The sequence below is a fragment of the Parus major genome, chromosome 1 (assembly GCF_001522545.3).
Source record: "Parus major isolate Abel chromosome 1, Parus_major1.1, whole genome shotgun sequence".
NCBI lineage: Eukaryota > Metazoa > Chordata > Aves > Passeriformes > Paridae > Parus > Parus major.
This window is the reverse complement of record NC_031768.1, coordinates 10956586-10970661: the sequence shown is the minus strand read 5'-3', so window position 1 is coordinate 10970661 and position 14076 is coordinate 10956586.

Sequence of the window (14076 nt, the reverse complement as noted above, 5' to 3'; positions counted from 1 at the left end):
GGCTATAAAGAAAAAGCTGTCAGAGGTACAAAGAAAACTGTTCATCTACCTTATATAAAGACATGAAATGGAAAATTCAGGAGAGAGTACTAAGGAAAGGTCAAGGAAACTTTAGAGGAGTCAGATTAGAATGAACCAGAGGGAAATGAGGTGCGGTGGGTGAGAATAGGACAGCTTTTCAAAGGACAATGAGACAATGCATAGACAATGTCTTCATATGTCCAACAGACATATTTTCATTCAGATAAGTATCTCTTCCTTGTGCCTATAGGCCACTGGTTTTTCCAAGAATGCCTTAAGCACAGGATATTAATTTTTTTTTTTTTTTTCTCAAAGTAACACGTTTGGAACAGTGAATCCTGTAGAGACAATAGAACAAAGAATCCTCATCTAAAACTCATTTTAGCATATTTGAGTTCAAATCAGCAAGACTCACAGTTGGGGTAGATAGCAAAATAACACTTCTATCATTCTGGTGAATTTACAGAGATAATTCGAATAGGAGCATTAAAGAAAATGGTGAGCTTGTTTGTTCATGGAGAGGGGAAATGGCAGCCATCATTAAGCAAACACAAAGAAGAAAGGGAATCAAGCAGAGAGCAGAAAAAGCGTGGCAGGAGTGTGAGGAGAAAAGGCAAAGGATGGAATTATTCAGCAGTTCCTCAGGAATATGTTAAATTCAATCTGCTTTGAGCTTTAGTCTGCTCGTTGACATCAGTGATAGTTGTATCTAGCTAAGCTCTGGGCAAATTAACCATTAGAGTTTCTGTCTTTAACAGGAGACATGCCTCCCAACTAGCTAACTGTTCATCATTTACTGGACTTGAAAAAAATGTGACAAGTCAAGAATTTGGGCTTTCCCTTCTTCTGTGTACCTGAAGAAGCAGAAACAACAATAGATTTTCCCAGACATGACAAACTCCTTGTGATGTGCAAGGAAAAGTGGCTACAACCTCAGTATGCAGCACTGGCATGCGGGGAGCAAAGAGATTTATCTTTCCTCTTATTCCTTCCCTATCAAATAGGTTGTCTGTCATTGACTTGTTAGGAGCCCTTAAATGCCATTATTCCTATTAAATCCTTGAGATCTGCTGTGGTGTAGAAATCCCTTGCTGGCTGTCTCATGCATGTTGGCTCAGGGCAGGCTCTGCAGCTCAGTGTGCACAGCGTTAGGAGCTGTACCTGCAGCAGCAAGCTTCACTCCTATTTTATAAGCTTTGCTCAAGACAGATACCTGCAGAGCCTTCTGTAGAGTTGAGTGTGTGCTGTGCACAAATTGAACACTGCAAGATTTTTACAGCCAGTCTCTAAAGAGTTCTGCTAAGCATGTAAGAACATGATTTTTGAAAGGTTTTATAGGCTGGTCAAATCAGTGTACACAATCAAGCAGAAGCAATGGCCACCTTCATGTCTTTGAGAGTAGTCCCCTGTGAAAACTGAAATCCATTGCCTAAAAAAACGAAGACAATAGTGCTCTTCAAAGAAACAACTGGGTATGCTATAACTTAGGCAAACCAATTCTTTTTCTAACTTTAGTCTGGAAAACACTATGAAATGTTAATTGCAAGCATTACTGCTCTCTCTGCAGATAGATAAAAGGAGAACATGCAGTCACCAAATTACTACAGCATGCTGCTTCCCTTGCCACAGTCTGGTGTTAAATTCTACCCAGAACTGTTTACTGAGGTGCCACACTGCAGAGAACAGGGAGGAAAACTCTTCCTTGTCCAATTTACTTGCTAGCTTTGTATCTTCAGTGAGAGCCTGATCAAACACAAGCTTCTGCTTGAAGTAGGACGCATTTGTTTATTTTCTTTGTGTGTGTGTATGTGTGTGTATGTGTATGTCTGTGTGTTCAAATGTATTCCTTTAATCAATTCACCTGTTTGTTTATCAATTGACAGATATTTTTGTTTTTCTTCAAGAAACATCCAGGTTTTCGTGCTACTGAAAGGTCTGAAGGTTTTTTAGTGTTTCTTTTTTTTTTTCTAGAAACAAAAGAATTCCACACTAAATTGGACAGAAAGCAAGGGCTTTAGTTCACTGAACCAGGAAGAGCAATTTTATTTAACTGTATGAGCAGTCTGGTGAAAAAGGTAAGTGAAACATGGCCCATCCTGATCTTTAAAGGTTTAACAGGATTTTCATTGCTAATATTGCATTGAAGAAGAGCTCATTTTTCTGTTTGTGGCTCAGGATGCACAAAGTAAACATGTCCCTAGGAGAAAAAATAATATCTTCAGTACAAACTGTGAGTCATGGCTCGCTTGAGAAGAGAACTAGTGAGGGAGCAGTGCCATCTACGGGCTATTTCCCTGCATCCCTCAACAGGGCTGGGTATCATGGTCCTCTCCTTTAAGCACTGACACAAATAAATAAAGCACAGTCTCTCAATAATCTGCCATATGTGTTTGACTACCTGTTGGGAATGCACAGAATAAATTTTGTTCTCCATTATTTCCTCTGCTTATGATCTCTTTCTAGCATGCCAAAAAATCTGGCAGCTTTTCTGAAGAAGGGAGAGTACTATTTTTTGGAATTGAAATCTGCAAGACTGCAATGTGCTCTGAAAGCAAGAGGTTTCAATGTTGAAAGGAAAATGCTTCTTCCCATAATACAAATCTATACCAAAAAAAAAAAAAAATCTTCAGGGTTGAGGAGACTTCAGATGAGCAATGTATATCCATGATGTCCTACCAGAAGATTAAATGTCCCTCGTAGGTAGCAAGGCAAAGACTAGGAAGAATATTAAATAAACAAGAAGCACACTGATTTGTTGAATTTACTGCCAGATGTTGCCATGGAGCCAGGATTTATATGTGTTCAGAAAGGAGTTAGACCCCTGCACAGATGGGAACAGCTGGTCCTTATATGCTAGGAAAGGGAGTATTCTGGGGGCCATTTTTTCAAAGAAGTCCCTAAATTTCTGAGCTCCTTTGAGTGAGTTCTTGTGCACTGTTTCTTGTATTTGCTCTCTGTACAGCTGTATTTGCTACCAGTAGGCAGAAGATAACCAAGTACAGTGGAATTTCACCTCACTCAGTGCATCCATTACAGTTCTATTTATAGAAATACCTGAGTGTGCTTGCAGGAACTAATCCTATTATGACACTAAAATCTCAAATACAAAGGAATAAAAAAAAGGCTAATGAAGGTCTAAAACATAATTAATCTTAGGCAACATAATGGGCTATGCATAGAACTTCCTTCACTGTAACATATCAGAAAAAAATCACGCTATCTTGCTAGATTGTTTCCAAAAACAAACAGCCCAAAATTTGGGCAGGCAGGCTGGGAGAGAAGCCTGCTGCAACAGAAGATATAAGAGAATGAGCAAATGAACCTTGTCTCTCTGAGCTTATATTACATAATGATAAAAGGAATTGATAAAAGTGATTACATAAATAGGCCTACTGTCCCTTTTTGGGGAACCCAAATAAGCATTTTCCTATATTTGCCCCAGCTCTTTAAACTTGTGAGGGTTCTGTAATCTGCAGAAATATAGATCTCATAAAAAGTTGTTAGTTAAGAAATATATGGGTTTTTTCATTTCATTTTATGCCTAAAAGCAAATTCTGATTGTTACTCATGAAATGGATCAGTAATCTTAAAAGTGACTTTCTATTTTTCTCTTATTCAGTTCAGGGTTTTTCCTTGTTATAAGCAGACACAGGTGTTCTGCCCATCACCAGTGTTTTGCACTTTCTTTTGCTTCTTACTATCACATTTTCCTCTGGCCTATGGAATGGCAGCAGTCCTGAAGTGTTTACTGAATATCAGATAAGCTGCATGATATTCACATGGTACCAGTTTGAAGCTATTATTTTTTTCTGCCTTCAAAGGAGTGAGAGACCTGATACCCTCCATTTAAATTGTGTTCATTTAAAGGCTATCACATTCCCCCTGGAGTTCACATACGACTTCCCATCTTCTCAGATATAATCAGAAGAGACTTGCAATGTTAATCTCAGTTCTCTAATCAAAAGAATGCAAATTTTACTGCCCTATCTCAGTTTGACATCAGTAGGACTACTGATTACTGCTAAGGGACAAGGGTTATGCTAAGCTTGCTCTTCCAGGGTAGAAATATTTTATGGTTCTATGCTGTTGGTAAGATGCCACCCTATTTCCCTTCCTCAACATCATCATCACTGGTAATCATAAAATAGAATTATAGAATCATTTTGATTTGAAAAGGTGTTTAAGTCCATTGAGTCTAACCATTATCCCAGCATTGCCAAGTCCATAAATAAAAGAGGCCTCCAGGTTAGATCTATTCTAGGTCTACACATCTATTGAATATCTCCTGTGATGGTGATTCAAGCACTTCCCTGGGCAGCCTGTTCCAGTGTTTGACAACCCTTTCCCTGAAGAAAATTTTCCTCTTGTCTAAAATAAATCTTGCTTGGTACAGCTAGAGATAATTTCCTCTGCTCCTGCCATTTTTACTTGGGAGAAGAGACCAACCCCCACCTCACCACAGCTTCCTATCAGGGAATTGTAGAGTGATAATGTCTCCCCTGATCCTCCTTTTCTCCAGGCTGAACACCCCCAGCTCCCTCAGCTGCTCCTCACCACCCCTGTGCTCCAGACCCTTCCCCAGCTCCGCTGCCCTTCTCTGGACTCGCTCCACACCCTCAGTGCCTTTCTTGTAGTGAGAGGCCCAAAACTGGACACAGCATTTGAGGTGTGGCCTCAGCAGTGCCGAGTCCAGGGGGACAATCCCTGCCCTGCTGCTGCTGCCACACCATTGCTGATCCAGCCCAGCTGCCTTTGGCCTTCCTGGCCCCTGGGCACACCTGGCTCATGTTCAGCTGCTGTTGACCAGCAAACCCAGCTCCTTTTCCTCTGGGCACATTTCCAGACACTCTTCCCCAAGCCTGCAGCTCTGCCTGGGATTGTTATGACACAAGTGCAGAAATGTAGCACTTGCTCATGTTGACCCTTATGCAATTGGCATTTGGCCATCAACCCCGACTGTCCAGATCCCTCTTTAGAGCCTTCCTATCCCCCAGCAGATCAACACTCCTGCCCAGCAGGTAATTTTCTGCACACTGCAGCTGTCCAAGCCATGTGCAGACAGTTTCTCCAGGAGAATTCTGTGGAAAAGGGTATTAAAGGCTTTACTGAAGTCCAGGTAGACAATAGGCACAGCCTCATTCTCACCCCGTAATGGGTCACCTTGTCACAGAAGTAGATCAGATTTGTTGAGTAATTCCTAAACCCATGCTGGCTGGGTCTGATCCCCTGGTTGTCCCATTTGTGTCAGTGATGGCACTCAGTGTGATCTGTCCCATGTCCCTCCCCAGCACTGAGGTCAGGCTGACAGGCCTGTAGTTCCCTGTATCCTCCTTACAGTCCTTGTTGTAGATGGACACTGGGTCCCTTCCAGCCAACTGGGATCTCCCTGCTTAGCCAGGACTGCTGGTAAATCATGGAAAAAGTCTTGGTGAGCACTTCCACCAGCACCTTTGGGTGGATCCCTTCTGGCCTCATAGTCCTGTGTGTATCTAAGGGGTGTAGCAGGCCACTGAACACTCTCTCTTGGATTACAGGGGTTTCATTCTGCTCCCCTTCCCTCACAGTTCAGGGAGCTCAGCAACTGGTCTTACACCTACAGATGGAAGCAAACAATGCATGAAGTACTTCAGTCTTTCCCTCAGCCTTTGTCACTGTATCCATGTATCCAGTAAAAGATGGGGACTCTCCTTAGCCCTCCTTTGGTTTCTGATGCCTTAATAGAACAGGTTTTATTGTCTTTTACATCAGTAGCCAGACAGTTTCTGGTCAAGGTTTAGCTCTTCTCATTTTCTCCTTTCATAACCTCTGAACATCCTCCTAGTCCTTTTGTGTAGCTTGCTCCTTCTTCAGAAAGTCATAAACTCTCATTTTAGTCCTGAGTTTCAGCCAAATATCTCTGTTTAGCCAGGCCAATTTTGTTCCCCTGTTCATGTTTGATTCAACATTATCATTAGATCACACAGTAGGGGTACAGAATGACCATTTTTATTGCAAAGACTATATGTGACCTTTTCCCTAACTGTTTTATCCCTGCTAGGGATTTAGAACAAATTGAAATTTAATTCAGGGTATGTTTTCTATTGTGAACTACATGTATCTGCTCTGGAAGTGGTAATCAATATAGATGATGTGCCACATTGCTTGCTGCATATGGACTTGTTAAATTTTTGATGCATATTTCTGGTTGCTTAAAAAGTAATTGTGCTTTTTCTGCCTATATGCTGCTTAGGTTCATTTCTGCATTTCTTGCTGCTGTTTTCACTACTGTTGACATATTCCCTGGATGCTATGAATGGGAACATAGCAACCATTCTGGATGGGATTGCCAGCCAAAAACAGCTAAAAAATGGAGACATGCAAGAGATTCAACTATTCAGAAATCAGACTGGGGGCAGAAATAAATGAATAGTAGTCCTGTTGCATTTGACGTAAGTAAAGCTCGGTGCTTTACTTTGGCCCTTTCAAGATCACAGTACCACTTGTACCACTGAAAGTATTCAGTAATATGCAAAGGTAAATCTAACACTAGAACTGACAGTAAATAAGTCAAGTGTAAGCTCAACTTTTCATTGATGAATTGTGGTTGTGTAGCAGTGTGGTGCAGGAATAAAAATCTGACATATAAGCAGGAGCGGTAAATGGATCTTCCACTATCTTCAAGATGATAAATATGCAGCCAATTTCAGATATGATAAAACTTGCTCTATGCAAGAGGTTTTTTCCTATCTTGTCATCTCATCCATTCGGACTCTTACCCAAAGTGTTCTTTGGATATACACAACCCACAGGCTCAAGTTTTAAAGTAAGGTTAATAGAAGTGAAGTGCCCTACCACTTAGTCCACTTCAAAATATGCATGTATTGAAAAGTCTGATTTCAGAACAAAGGATGAGGGAACAATGGAGCTGAATAAATAGTAGTCCTCTTTTCCATTTTATTTTTGGCTTAAACCAGAACAAAAAGCAAATCCTATTTCAAAGTTCTGAGAGGTTTGTATTAGAGCTGAAACTAAATCAGTTGCAGTCACAACTGAACTCAACTGGCCATGGGAAAATTTATTTGTTCTGTAGGACCCAGAGGTCAGATGCTGAAGAACAAGAATGTGGTTCCAATATGAGTTTATAAACTCAGTGATGTTCTGGTGATTTTGCTCAGGTCATTCTCATCTGTCTAATACCTTTCCTTTGGTCCACTTTTCTATCGATTTAATGTAATATCCTTTTGGTTTATCCAAAATTTTCACATGTGAACTATATAAAAATATTTTAAAATAATAGAAAATTTAAAGAAGTTACTTTCCTCCTGCTGCACTTTCCAGAGAAGATACACTAGCCGAAATTACCTTACCCATGGAGATTTTATTTTATACTCTCCATCAGACTAGATACAACATTATGGAATCTGACTCAGAAAACAAGAACATTTAGAATTTGATTCTTCCCCTTTTGAGCCTTTGCAGCACAAGGTGTAATTTAAGGAAGTTTGAATTGAAGGAAAACCAAATTTATGGAAGCAGCCTACAGTCAGCTGAAAAAGCCCTGCACAGACTTCCCTTGAACCTCCCTGGGAAGGAGTGGAAAAGTGGGGGAAGAGTGAGAAGAATCACACCGAGTGTTCCAGGACAATTTAAGCTGGTTTGAGGCCTGATTTCTATCTTGAAATACTTGCTTCACACTGTAATTTAGCCAGATACTTTGTCAGAACAAGAAGCAGAACCTGAAATCCAAAACTTTTATATAATCTTTTATGCTGGCAGATCCAATATTGCATTCTCCCAATAAAATATTTAGAAAAATGAAATTTTGCACTGTCAAAAAGCTTTATTTTTTAGTCTTTTTGTCACTCCTCTAAATATGAGCTTGTTTATCAGCATCATTCCTCCTGGACTGTCTCTGTAGGGATATAATGTGTTCTGATTGCATAGTGCCTATTCATCTATAATGCTGTTGAGTCAGTTGCAGACATATTTGAACATTTGGTAGTTTAACCTTGAAATAAATGGTGGAGGGATGTCTTTTCACCACACCCAAATGTGTTCCCAACTAATCATCACTTTTTTACTTCCATTCCTCTGTCATTATTACAATTCCATTTTTATGGCAGAAAATCATATTCTTTAAAATATTTTCTATTATCCATAAATAAATGACCCCACCAGCATGCTTTATATGCACTCTATTTGTGGGGGAATTTGCAGGGTTTGGGGGGGGCAGGCAGTGAATGCATGATCTTTCTGATTTCATCTCAAAGTTAAGCTGAAAATCTGTGCTTTGGTTCCAGGCAGGAATGCAGCTGCCTGTTTCCTAAGAGAAATAGGGAGCCTAACAGCTGTCCTTGCTGGAGCAAAAGCAAAACAGATATTTGGCTTCAATAGCATCAGGATTTTGCCCTCCATATGCTGGAGACTGAAAAGTTCTGAAGGACTGAGCAAACAGCATTTCCCAAGGCACACTGTGCACGCTGGGTTGCACACGTCTGTGTTACTCATCAGTAATTACCTGCACCTGCTAGGAGCTAGGTGCCATCTTTAGGAACACCCAGTATAAATTACTAGGAACTACAGCTAGCACACACATTTTTAGAAACATTCAGGAACACATAATAATTATCCTTAACATCCCTTCTTCTCACATGGATGCACTGGTAGCTCAGGTGACACGACCCTGTACTGGCAGAACTCAGGAAAAAGGCTCTCCAAACAGTAGTTTTTACCACCTGAGCAATGGGTAATTATTCCTGGCACATGCCTGTGTAACACTTGAAAGCTGAAATAGATAGGGGTTAAAGGATGCAGCTTCATAAAGCCATTGTGGCTCACAGGCTGGAAGCTGGGCCACTCTGAATCAGAAAATGTGAACCCTTGACAGCCAGGAAGAGTTTGAAATGCTTTAAGGAGATGTGCATAAGGAAATGACTGAACACAAAATTTAAAAGAAACAGGGTCAACAAGGCAGAACTTCACCTTATTATAACATATCCTTATTGTTACATACCTTTATTGTTAATTTACATATTCCTACACAGAAATCTCTCTGGACTTAGCTTTGGAGGCTACAATTTATAACTTTTTCAATCTACAATAAACGTACATTGCTGATAACTTTCTCTTTTTTTTCTTTTTAGTAATTTACTGTATGAAAGGAGTTACCAAGGAATCTGCAAGAAGCCTGCATATCAGGTCAACTGGCAAAGAGAAGTCTTGTTATGATACTGATATATACCATGCATAGTGCTTACATATTTCTCTGAAAGATTAGGTATTTGGCAGTAACTCAATGAAGTACAGTGGGCCCAAAAAACTGAGAAGTTAGAAGGTTGCTAAAAATTGAAACTCATTAAATTTATGTAATAATGGCAATAAAAGCTCTTATGCATTACAGCGTGTAAAAATAATTATTAACCAATAATTAACCAGTTATAAAATATTCAGTAAAAAAGAGTTCAATCACATAATAGAAGAAATGTTAATTTTTTTATAATTCCGTAGTTACTGTAAAAGAATTGTTTTTTCTGATAAGATGGGTTTAATTTACATTCCTTGTTTACCATAATACTTCTTCAAAAGTGATCCAAAATTTTTAGACATGTTAGTCTGGATCATGACTAAAACTGATTAAATTAGGTTTTTAAGTCACTTAATTATAGTAAATTTTATAAATATGGTTTATATTTATTAAAAAATAATTAATTAGAATGGAATAAATTATTTTGCAAAGCAACATAATAATGTCAAATTTTTCAACTTCTCAAACTTAGATTGTCTCTGTTCCAGTATCATCTCTTTTATTAGTGTTCTCTGCAAGTGTCATTGAATATTTCAGTATGGCTTTGTATTCTGACACTGATTTTCCCAGAGTGCTTTTCTTGTTGGTGTCTGGTAATTTAGCAGCCAGCAAGGTGATTGCCTTGTAGGCTGGGTTGACAGCTTTCCTTCTAAATGTTAAACTGTTTTTAGGTTTCTGATAGTTTTTAACATTTCACACTGTTCAGAAATGATTGCTTACTGAGTTCTCAAAATTTTCCAGCTATGTGCAAATTCTGTTTGTTTTTGGTTTTTTAATAACAAATCTATACTTAAAAATTAAATATACAAGTTAAATTAAAAATTAGATATACAGCACTACCTCAGAGGAAGGAGAGTTTACTAATATAAGCAGGATGGCTTTGGGGTAAAGTAATAAAATTATGCAGTACCCTAAATAATTTATAGGGAAGACAATAATGAAAGACAATAAAATAATTTGGTATAATTTTCAATAACTCTTCCTTAGAAAGTCTGTAAAAAATTATGAGAAAAATGAATCAAATGGATAAAATCCTGAGTATTTAGGAAGATAATATAAAGCAAAAATTGTCTTGCCTACCTTACAAAATAGATTAAAGCCAGTAATGAGCATAAAATATGGACAGTTGCCTGTGAGGAGTCAAATATTTTAATGATGCTTGACAGACAATAGGACCTGAATACTATTGTATTTAATGAAAAACATTCTTAAGATTGGAAAGACAGAGTTGTTTCTATCCTTCTGAGTATACAGAATTCCTATTTATTGCTGTAGTAAGCTATTTAAAAACATCAAGGAAGATGAAAAGGACCTCAGATGAGATTATGGGTAAACAATTTTTTTAAGAGTACCAAAAACTACTTCTGGTTTTGTTCCCATGTATCTGTGAAATCTCATTAGCATAGGCTAATGAACATTTCTTGTCAGTCCTCAGTAAAATTCATGGTTTAGGATATATTTGTTTATTCCTCTTAAAAGGCCTGCAAATACAGTCAAAAGTTGACACTGCAAATTCTCCTGCTTCTTGCTCCCTGTTCCAATATTTTAGCTTGGTTCTAGTGACTCTTTCGCATGCTCAGTTTTCAAAGCACTGTTTAGGGTACAAAACCTGTTTTTCGCTAATTTCATATTTTATATCTGCCACACCAAGCACAGAAGACTGTTTAACTTTGCTTCCCAAAAGCAGTGTTCTGCTCTCTCCTCTGCCACCTTCTTGATCCATTTTTATTTTCTTTGTTACAAACGCAGCAAGGATCATTGTACTTTCTCAGTAGGCTGCAGACAGCTTACAAGAAAATTAGTGTATTAAAGCTGGTGCATTATTGTCTGAAAACTTGCAATAGGGCAAGACAGTGGAAATTAGGTGTGGGACACGAGAGCACAATATGTCATATGCAGAGAGGCTGTGCTATGGGTAATAAATGGATGCTCAACAAGAATGCTCAGATGAATCCTCAGACAATTCAGGCAGAGATTTCAAAGGTATCCCTCCACCTCCTCCTCTAACCCTTGAACACAAACTAAAGCACCTTCCTGTTTCAGCAGCTGGTCTGCAGACAGCTGTCATTTGACAGAACCTTACCAGAACCATGTAGTAAAATTGTGTTATAAGACCATGTTATTCTACCCTTCAGATAAACTTAAACAGCAAATGCATGTGTGCAGTCAGCTCATTTCTACGTTTTTGGGGGACCCAGCTGGCTGTGAAAGGGAGCTCCTTTATTCAGAGCAAGATGTGAATCAAAACTTCAGATGTAGGTGTACAGAGTGCATGCCTTCATGTTCCAAAGCAGGAGATAAGTTCTGTCCTAGTTTTCCTTAGAGGGTTTAGTGATAATCCTGTGTACCCCTGTTACACAGAGGTGAACTATACTCCAATAGGGAAAGAAAGCCAAATTTACTCTGCCACTAAAACAGAGCTCTCAGACCTTAAGGAGAGTGATAGGACAGGATCTGGCATATCCTCAGCAAGTAAAAGAGATGCAGGGGATGTGCAGCATCTCTGCTCCTGCGAGGGGCCAGACCCCTCATCACAGTGCAGCAGCACGTGTTCTCTGCTGCAAGGGACAAAATAAGAAGCTCAGCTATGTCATTATCCTGCCACTTACTATTTATACATTGTATAAATGTATATTTATATAAATGTAATACCATCCAAATTAAATCCAGAATAAAAATTTGCTGCAAACGTATCATATTAATGTAAATCTACGCGAAGTATAACTTTATATAAATTCAATATAGTTATGCTTACTTAAATGCATTAAATACTTGTATGTTTAAAAATTAAATGTAACTATACAAATATATATATACTCATCTTGATAATTGAACTTTCAGAAGTTTGTTTTCTACATAATTTAAAAACAATAATCCATAAGACACTCGCTTAATGGACTGTATTCGAGGTATTTCTCTGTATTAGAAGTAGACGTGACAGAACTATTTCATGTCAGGTTTGTTCATTAGAGGAAATGGAATTAAAACTAAAATATTCCTAATTCAGGCATGCAGTTTGATTTGCTATGTCTTTCGTGCCTTTTGTGCTTATCATTGGCATTAATATTTTCATAGTAAAAAGCAATATTTCACAAAGATTATTTTCTTCACAACACAAAATTCAGACACTATTTCTTTGAAATTAAACCATAAAATTTTATTTTAAAATTGGGAATTACCATACTTAAAAATATTTTTTTTAAAAAAATAACAATAGCTCTTTGGTTTACTTATTTTTCTGAGGGACTACACAACCTGTTTCCTAATATTTCAAGTGGAAGGGAAATGCAGACTTCCATGAAATTTAGTGTCCCACTGAAGTACTGGAAGCAGCAGTCACAAAACACTGCCTGGAAAAAAAATTTAATTCCTGTGTGATAAATTGCACTGCTTGAGGAGAAGCCCTGTATTGGTTTAAAACCTGACAGAAAAATACCACAGATTTCCTCCAAGAAGAGTGATTGCATTTAACAAGTTGCCCTTTGCATATTTTGAATCTCTGATGGCTGCTGTATCTTCTTTCACTTACTGGAATATGCCCAATATTATAGGAGAAATATATGCAATACAGGGAACTACTGGCTTTATGCATAGCTAAAAAACAAAACCGTTTTCAAAAGGCTTATCACTTGTTTCTTTCTTTTATCTTCTCCTAGGATCTTCAGCATCAATGTGTCACAGAAAAGTCACTTTCCATTTATCACTTGCTCGGGAGGGAACCACTGTGACCTGGCCACTCTGGCCCACATGGGGTGACCTGTAGGTGAACAATGATCAGCTCCACATCTTCACCTGCCCTGTAAACCCCAGAACTGGTGGTGCTCAACTACACAAAGCTGCATTCCCTTCCTTCCTCTTCCCAAGTTACCTCAGATTTCCAGATTGCAGGCTTTATTTATGTATTTTCTGTAGATAATAGTCCTCTCTTCTAATTTCTTATGGAAATCATGCAAATGTAGCTGTCATCTTATTATGCAGACATTGTAATTGTGTTTCCTTCTGGACATGTAAGTCTTTCAGCATCACCTTCCATCCATCAGGCTAAGGAGATGACAAATCATAATAAAGGAAAAGGTCCACAAGTGTTTTGGCCCAGCCTGAGCACTAAGCCAGATGGACCAGAACATTGTGCAGATTATCGAAGACATCAGCTGCAAGGAGTGCTCTGTGCACACACTCTGAGAGGACAATAGCAGAAGAGACAGGCTGTAGTAGGTTGACCCTGGCTGAATTTCAGTCACCCACCAAAGCCTCTCAATCACTCCCCTCCACAGTTGGAGAGGGTAAAGAAAATATAAAGAAAGGTTCATGGGTTAAGATAAGGACCAGGAGAAATCATTCATCAAATGCCATCATGGGTAAAAACAGAACAAAATTAGATATATTAATTGAATTTGTTACTAACAAAATCAAAGGAGGATAATGAGAATTAAAATAAAACCTTAAAAATACCTTCCCCCCATCCCTCCCTTTTTCCCAGCTCTAACTCCTCCCCCAATTCAAGGAGACAGTGAATGGGGGTTATGGTCAGTTCATCACAGGTTGTTCCTGCTGCTGTTCAAGGAGAGGAGTCCTTTCCCTCATCATCTTGGGGTCCCTTCCACAGGAGACAGTTCTCCATTAATTTCTCCTAAATGATCCCATCTTACAGACAATTGCTCTCCACAGACTGCTGCAATGTGTGTCACTCTTCCACGGGGTCAGTCCTCCAAGAACAGGTTACTCTTGCATGGGTCCCCCACAGGGTCACAACTCCTACCAGGAAACCTGCC